Source organism: Homarus americanus, unplaced genomic scaffold (genome assembly GCF_018991925.1).
Source record: "Homarus americanus isolate GMGI-L3 unplaced genomic scaffold, GMGI_Hamer_2.0 scaffold52806, whole genome shotgun sequence".
NCBI lineage: Eukaryota > Metazoa > Arthropoda > Malacostraca > Decapoda > Nephropidae > Homarus > Homarus americanus.
The window spans coordinates 7,733,005-7,741,738 of record NW_024720773.1 but is presented as its reverse complement, the minus strand read 5'-3'; the positions used below and the strand labels follow the sequence as shown (position 1 = coordinate 7,741,738).

General features: G+C 37.2%; 1 long non-coding RNA gene across 1 annotated transcript; it reads right to left on the bottom strand.

Annotated features, from left to right (window-relative positions):
• Nucleotides 1–271: 271 nt before the first annotated feature.
• Nucleotides 272–6,718, bottom strand: LOC121860988. Its single transcript, XR_006087966.1, has 5 exons — nucleotides 5,522–6,718; nucleotides 4,344–4,465; nucleotides 2,346–2,477; nucleotides 1,191–1,259; nucleotides 272–725 (listed from the first exon to the last, which is right to left on the bottom strand). It is a non-coding gene; the product is annotated as an uncharacterized LOC121860988 (long non-coding RNA).
• Nucleotides 6,719–8,734: the final 2,016 nt, after the last annotated feature.

Here is an 8,734-nt window from a genome sequence, read left to right as displayed (position 1 = left end):
TTAATTTGTGCCAGACTCCCTGTATTATGGTATTGTAATTTAATAAAGTGTTAAAAAGAAAGTGACATATAACCAAGTCAACATACCTTCTTAAGAATAATTTACTAACTATCCTTTTACCACAACTTTCTTCAATATTAGATACAGCCTTTAAGAATTTTAGTTTGCATTACTGTGTACAGGCAAGGTTAACTACTTGGTATGTGGTCATATATAACATTAACTGCTCATTGTATACTTTCTTTACTTTAACACGGATTTGTAACTTCCAGACACTGATGGGAAAATGATGAGTGTTGAGGAAAATCTATCAATAGTGTTGAAAAAGTTTTATTTTGCACATAGAACTGCTACAGTACATTACTAACTACAAGAACATTTACCCATTGGCCCATCACTTCCTGTTTGATTATCATCTAACCATTACATTACTAAATTTGACCTAGTTATTATGATCTACTGTACATAAAACATTTCATTACTTTATGAATACTATAAATGGTCACTGACAACTTTAATGCATTTGTATACCTTCATAGCACAAGATAATTGTCAAATTTATAGGACATTGAAGTTACAGCTTATTTATAAATTGCTCTAATATTACAAATTCCTCTTCATGGCTTTGAGGGCTGCAGACATCCAAAACCTGTCATCTCTGCCACAGTCGTCCCCTTAGCTGGCTAACTTCTTTACTGTAGTTCATAAATGTCAATGGCAACAACCTGAAATAATTAACACTGTCTTAACCAATAACTTTTGTAAAACAACCTAAACACCCTGTGTGTCTGTGTGTAGTACAGTACTTCTATTCCTTCAACAGCTACAGACTTGGGACAAATATTTACTCAGACTGGAGGGAAGATAAAAGCTCTGGTAAAGCCACCACAATTAAATAAATACTGTGCCAAAATATATAGGGTATATACAGTACCGTATACTGGTTGCCTTCCTGCACTGAGAACTCGTAAAATGAGCATCTAACTACAGCTTCAACAGGATATGGGACAATGCCACCACTGTTTCTGTACCAATTCAAACACCATTCTCATATCTCCACTTCTGAATGATCTATAGCACTGTTTAAAAACCTCAATATGCTATAACTTCAACAGAAAGGTGCAGCTCGTGTAATGAGCTTGTACATTTCCTAAGAATATAAAATAATTAACAACAACATTTATTCTCACCTGAGCATGAAGTGTTTCACCAACCAAGGTCAAACATTATTCCATGGTCTTGCACTGCCACACACCTATCTGGAAAATAAATTAACTTTAAAAAAATATATACTATATATATAATATTTATGTTAAACCCTATTGCAATACATGTAAAGTTATCCAATTTTTTTTTCTCACTTTTAAATTACAACTTTAAACCAAGGTAAATTAAATTGCCTATTGTCATTAATCATCAGAGTCTGCACATAACCAAGGCCTTACAGTGTTAGTTTTATTAACTGTGAACATATCGGGCAAGTTCTTGCTCTAGACTGTACCCGTGTTGGTCAGGTCTAGGTCCAGGAAACTATAAAAACCTCTTAATTAGTTTGGTCTTTTTAACCCAAGGGTCCCAGACTTGATCTATATGCATGATATTTTTTTTTTTTACATTATATTTAATATCTTTTAATATTTAACAAATTAACCAATACTGTACAGTACTGTAATTTATAATAAATGAATCTTCATGCCATTATACAATAATACTGTACTGTACACATTTATTCACCAAAATGTAAAAGCCACACAGACAGGTTAAAGACAAGGATCAATTTACAGGTTAATGTAAACTTTGAGTAACATTCTTATAATGAAGTGCTAGGAAGGTTTACTTGACCAGATAACTATATTGAAAATCAACAAAGGCATGTAAAGTAAATTATATATTAACTATCAGGTTTTGGCAGCCCAACTCTCTTGCTCATATAGCCTTACATGAAGACATTCTTTGGAAATTGAAACCTAAAACTGGATAAGTTTTCACATTAAAATGTTCAACTTTATCCATAGTTCATGTATGGAACTATGGATAAACTTTACATTACCCTATTAATCTATCCTTATCTTTAACCTGTTTGTATGTAGTAATAAATATTCAGCACCTAAACTTATATAGCCAAACTTGTCATTAGTTTAATAAAATGTTTTAGTAAGTTATAGAAGAAACAATTCATTATAATTTGAACTCTGCATTATCTCATATCATTACTTCTTGTACCTGGATAGATATCGATATACATACAGTATTCAAATTTAATACATCATTTACGAGACACTAACTTCTGGAGTAGTAGGAGTATAATAAAAAATAATACTGTATTAGAAATCTGTTTTACTTACCTTCAATAATAAAATTAGCTGCAGCCTTTCAGAGTCCATTCCTTTCTACCTTGGGGATAAGAGTCTAAATAATTCCGTGTTGACGTATCTGTTGAAGGTGTAGGCAGGTGTCCTTGAGCACCATGATCTCTCCTGCAATAAAAAAACATTTGTTATAAACCTACATATTTTAATGTACAGTAATCAAGACTGAACTCCAATGCAGTCTCCTACATTGCCCCTATCAACTAATTTATTATTCATATTAACTGAATAGTACATTTAGGTTAAACTCGAGATTTATTCAACTTATTGATTCAATTTATTGTTTTTTGTAGGTACATTATAGATACTGGTATTAGAAAGACTTAAGTAATGAAATTAAAAACATGTTACCACCAAATGATTGTTCCAATTATCATTATGCCAAATAATATATTTATAATCAGATGAAGAATGTCACGTGAAGATAAAATAATAAATGGTCCTTTTTAGTGATAACGAAGTACTGAACCTTTTATTTCTGATAATTGATACACCCTCTGTCATAGGTCTATCAAATGGCCTAGATACAGATAGATGGCCTAAATAGTAGACAATTCTTACCAAATTTTATGACAAAACTCAATCTAATACAGAAATGATGTGCAAAATGAGGGTGTCATGGGTAAACAAAAAACCCAGAGATTAGGCGAGTGGGAGGCACATATTTCCCAACAATATCAATAAAATGGAGGAAAATGCAAGTGACAGCTTACAATATCCTCCTTATTTTAAGCTACATACCCATATACCTATATGTAATCAACCAACAATAACTAAAATCACCTGCCACCACGTAGTCAATATTTTGAGCTAAGAGTTGGAGGATATTCTATAATCCTGGTAGTTTTTTCATGGGCCTCGTGACATGTGTAGAGATGTACAGAACAGATGTTTTCTGGTTCTGCGCTTGACGGTGCATGTGAAGTATAGCACTGGCGGTAGAAGTTTTTTGAGGTGTAAATTTCACCTAACACCGGTATGATCAAGTACTGTACAGTATGTGTAATGTTAACAGGGTGGTTCAGGATTATGGATCTGGGGCAGGGGTTCCCAAGCTTTTTCTAGCACGACCCCATCCAGTGTTGTCAACTATCCAGTGCGACCCCAAATAATTTCACTGGCAGACCCAAAGGACCCCAGCGACCCCACCGACCCCATGACCTCTTTGCGACCCTACCTAATGAGCCTTCCGACCCCATTTAGGGTCACGACCCCAGGTTTGGGAACCCCCGATCTGGGGTAAAAAAATAAATAGTGAAAACAATAAACCTTGAAATAATTACAACCAATTTAGAATAATGTTCAGGCAGTTACCAGTTTACGAACGTCCAACTTATGAACATGTGCTGAAATGAACAGTGTTTTATTTACCTGGGGACTTATTAACTGTATTTTATCATGCTATTTCTTCTTTGGTCTTAAATTAAGTGATTTTAGATGTACGGTACATAAGGACTTGGGCTATTATATACTGTGAGATTGTAGACATTGTTCTGAAGGTGTATTTTTTACTTAACATCATCCCAATTATCCTATACCTGTACCTTTTAGTCACATTTTTATAAGTTTTACCAAAAATACAGCATAGGCCGACTTATAATTTAACATGTTACTCTTAACTTTTCAAACAAGTATTTTTGGCCCTCTTTTTTATTTACTAATGCTGATAGATGTTTTAACTTCATAAACCAAAAATTATTTCATTCATCCCTCCCAGTCCATCCCCCTGGCCGTCCAACTCTCACTTTTACCAATTAATATCTCGCCACTATCCTCTTATTCTTAGTTTATGATATCCACCCAAGTCTCGGCCCTCATACCTTCAATTGTACCAATTAATATCAATAGTAAGCTACAACTATAGACTTAAGCAATAATTCCCTGTAATGATTCTATCAAACTTATTCAGGTCACCTCCCTTGCCTGCAAAAATGGCAAAGAATTGTTTTAGTTAAACAAATTTAACTTACGAACCTTTGAGAATACTGCCTCTGTGCATCGTGCTGTTCAACATGTCTTGATCAGTCCGAGAGTCGAATCCGAGACCTCTGCCATCCATAGTGGGTATCTTGCCACTAAACCAACATACCACTGTACTGAAGTGTGTAGACGCCAGTGTAAGCAGAAACTGTTTATATTATATAACTACAGTTTTAGGAAAAAAAATTTCTAAGAACTCTACAATTTCCTAATAACTTATTACAGTACCTTGAATATTAACCTAGAAACTATAATTATCTGGCATCTTACCATCTTAAAATTAAAGAGGTTGCCACAGGGGCGGATCCAGGGGAATCCTGGGGGTTTGGATCCCCCTTTTCACCAGAAAATTCCAATACTTTTTCTTTAATACAGTATTGTACTCAGGCGTTTTTGTATAGTAAAAAGTAATGACTATTGACCTCAGAATATCTCCTAATATATAAAGTGCACATGGCTTCGAAATGGCTCAAATTGTCCATAATATGATCAGATTAAAAAAAAACCTGGGGGGGGTGGCTTATAGCACCCCCAAATCTCCCAGCTGGGTGGGCTTGCCTTGCTCACCATGTTCCCCCACCCACAACTTCTTGGAACCCCCTTTTGATATCCCTGGATCCGCCCCTGTCTTTGCACCGTCTTTAAGCTGTACACAGTATCTTAAAGAAACTACACATTCATATATAATTTACCCAACAAAAAAAAACTAAATAAATTACCTATTTTATATAAAGTTAACTCCAAAAAAGAGTTGACCCCGAGTCTTGACAGGTCCACCATCTTGCTACTTGTCCACACGGTACCTGAATAAATTACCTGTACAAGTTATTATGTAGTCGCAGGTTATGTATATTCCCCAACATCACTACAATCACTTCCCAGAACCACCATCACCACAATCACTTCCTCAGCACCACCACGACAATCACTTCCCCAGCACCACCACCACAATCACTTCCCCAGCAGCACCACAACCATACTCACTTCCCCACCAACCCCACCACAATCACTTCACTTACAACACCACCACCACCACAATCACTTTCCCAGCACCACCACAACCATACTCACTTCCCCACCACCACAATCACTTCCCCAGCACCAACACCACCACAATCACTTCACTTACAACACCACCATCACCTTCCAGCGGCACGATTAGGTTTACTTACTTAGCTGCAACAGACAGTCAGTAGGCCCCAGGAGCGAGGTGGTCCAGCCTGGCAGGAGGTCTAGTGAATAATGAGCCGGCGTGACCACACCTGCCTCACCGCTCTCATTCTCAAGTTTACTGAAGCTTCGAGGCGTCTCACTCACAATAAACTGAAGCATCACTCGTAGCAGGCGATAATTTACGTCAGGGAAGAAATACTACAACTTGTGGATCACCAACAATAACACTGAGTTGTGTTTACCAAGACAAATATATTCGTGTTGGTTTACCTTGATAAAGACTCCGACAAACTGGATTCACAGTTCCATGACTCCATCTTCAGGGCTTCGTTCATGAAGTGATTCGAATCCTTGGTGTTTTGTGAGGCCTTGAATATGACGTCATAGGAGGGCGGAGCTTAAAGACAAGGTGTTGGGTTACGTAATGGCTTGTTTGTGATGACCAATAACACTACAAGGATAACATTGATCATAAAACACCTACATTTATATTAACTTAATCAGGTAATGTGAACATGAACTAAACTAATTAACAACATTTACAACTGAAGATATGCAAAAGTAAACACTGAAGGTAAAGTAAATGCATTAATAAATCGACCTTACCTGTTAATGCTGTAGCTGCCACTTCCGTTCTTGTTTCACTAATATATAATTCATAATATACAAATATGATATATAATTTAAGTATTTATCTTATTTACTGGTTTATATAAGATGGATGAATAAATTAAGAGTTACTAGAATATTATTATGTGGAAGCGATGATGAGGCTTTTAGTAGTAACACCACAGACTCCTTTGGCCGTCTCAAATCCCAGGCTAGTCACCATTTGTACCAATATGGCGTCAATTTACACAGGAGACTATACCACAGCTAGTATATCGTCCCAATTTAAGAAAACAAAATAAATTAAAAATACTCACAATTCTGTAAAACTCTTGAGCTGTTTCCTCCTCCCCCACACTGGCTCAATACACCACAACCCGTTAAGAGGTTTCTGAATAAACTTCCTTACAGCAAGTCCGGATTTCAATGTGCGTTTTTGTACCAATAAGAAGCCATGAGAACCTATTCACCCCAAACAGCATTTAACCATTAACAAAAAAGTAAAAAATCTGGGTAATTTCACGTATAAATTAGCTGTAGTTATTGTCAAAATAATAATCTTAGTTAAATTATTATTCTTTCCGTCTACTGTATTATTATTACTGTTATTATTATTATCATTATTATTAATAATTTTTTATTTTGTTTTTACTATGTTACTATGATCATTATTTCCATCATCATCATCACCATCATCATTATCACAAGGTTAATGATAAAACACCCCGAACAAGGACACTTTTATTGCAAAATATACATATACCGTTTATACATATATACAGGTGTGTCACAACAGTATACTGGGCACCAACAACAGCGGGGGATTGATGGAAAGACTCGACTCGATCTGTTTACCGAAGGCTTTGATGAACCCTGGCACAGAGAGAGAGAGAGAGAGAGAGAGAGAGAGAGAGAGAGAGAGAGAGAGAGAGAGAGAGCAACGTGACTTTTGCAACCAGTGTCATATGGTAAGAGGAGTGAAGGGGAAGACCAGCAAGGGAGGGTGTGCCTGTACTGTTGTATGACAGGTTCCACGGTGCCAAGTGGTCTATGACAGGCACTCCAGCATCACGTTACAGGTTTTTGCAATGTCACGTGACCGGTAAAACAGACCCAACAGTGTCACATGACAACTTACAGTGCCGTATATGACACAGGTGATAGTGCCATGTGACACGGGTGATAGTGCCACACAACTGTTACAACACCGGAAAGTGACTGTGGGTGCCAAGTACAGTATGACAGGCCTAGCGATAACATAAAACAGGTATTGTCACGTGACAGTTGTAACAGGTCCTGTAGTGCCGCGTGTGACAGGTCCTGTAGTCCCACATGACAGGCCCTGAAGTACCACATGACAGGCCCTGAAGTACCACATGACAGCTCCTATAATGTTATGTGACACTAGTAAGATCCTGGAGTGCCATATGACAAGTTTCTCAGTGCCATATGACAAGTTTCTCAGTGCCATATGACAAGTGTATCCAATGACAAGCTCTGTAGTGCCTTTAACAGAGCTTGAAGGTCACATGACAGGTCCTACAGTGCCACGTGTGACGGGTCCTGCAGTGCCACGTGTGACGGGTCCTGCAGTGCCACGTGTGACATCCTGCAGTGCCACTTTTGAATTTGCTGTATGTCATGTGGCATATCCACCCTCTAGTGCCACGTGACAGGTCCTGTACCACGTGACAAGTCCTACAGTGCCACATGTGACAGGTCCTAAAATGCCACATGTGACAGGTCCTTCAGTACAACGTGACAGGTCCTGTAGTGCCGGGTGACACAAATATCACGCCCAGCAGTTCCATGCGACAAGGGTGACACGGCTGGCAGTGTCATGTGGTGGCGTGATACGGGCTGGCAGTGTCATGTGGTGGCGTGACAGGGGCTGGCAGTGTCATGTGGTGGCGTGACAGGCACTACTTGGGTTACAGCCTGTACAGTAAAGCACGACCATTGTATTACCAAAACAAAAACTAACCATTCAACAACAACAGTGAAATTCCTTCTTTTGTCTCAGTGAAATGTTTAGTTACATCTCTATGCTAATTACCTCAACATCTATGTTTATTAACTTAGTATGTCTGTGTTAATTAATTTACTATATTTAATATCTGAATATATCTCTAAAGTTTGTTATTAAAATTAGAGACGAAAATAAAGTATCTCATTTGACTCACAATATTGAATTTGTTTCTATAATGAGACAAAGTAAACAATGTCTTATTATTGTTTACAGTGACGAGACAGTAAACATTACATCATATACAGAGATAGTAAACAATGTCTCATCAATAGAGAGACATTAAAATTATGTCTCATTATTTGATGACAGGAATTCTAGTGTTGTTGTTGTTGTTTACAGCCGAGAACACAACGGCCATCTTGGAAGAGCTGGACATAAACACGCTGACTCTCGTGACCTCTGACCTGCCTTCGTGACCTTAGTTCAACTCTGGATAATGCAATAAAAATCCTGCACATAATTTATTTTTTCCCTCTGATAATTTAATAATAAAAATATTTTTATATTTTTTTCACTTCGTCTTAATAAAAAAATGGATAAGTAATATTTGGGTTTATATTAATTGTATTAATTA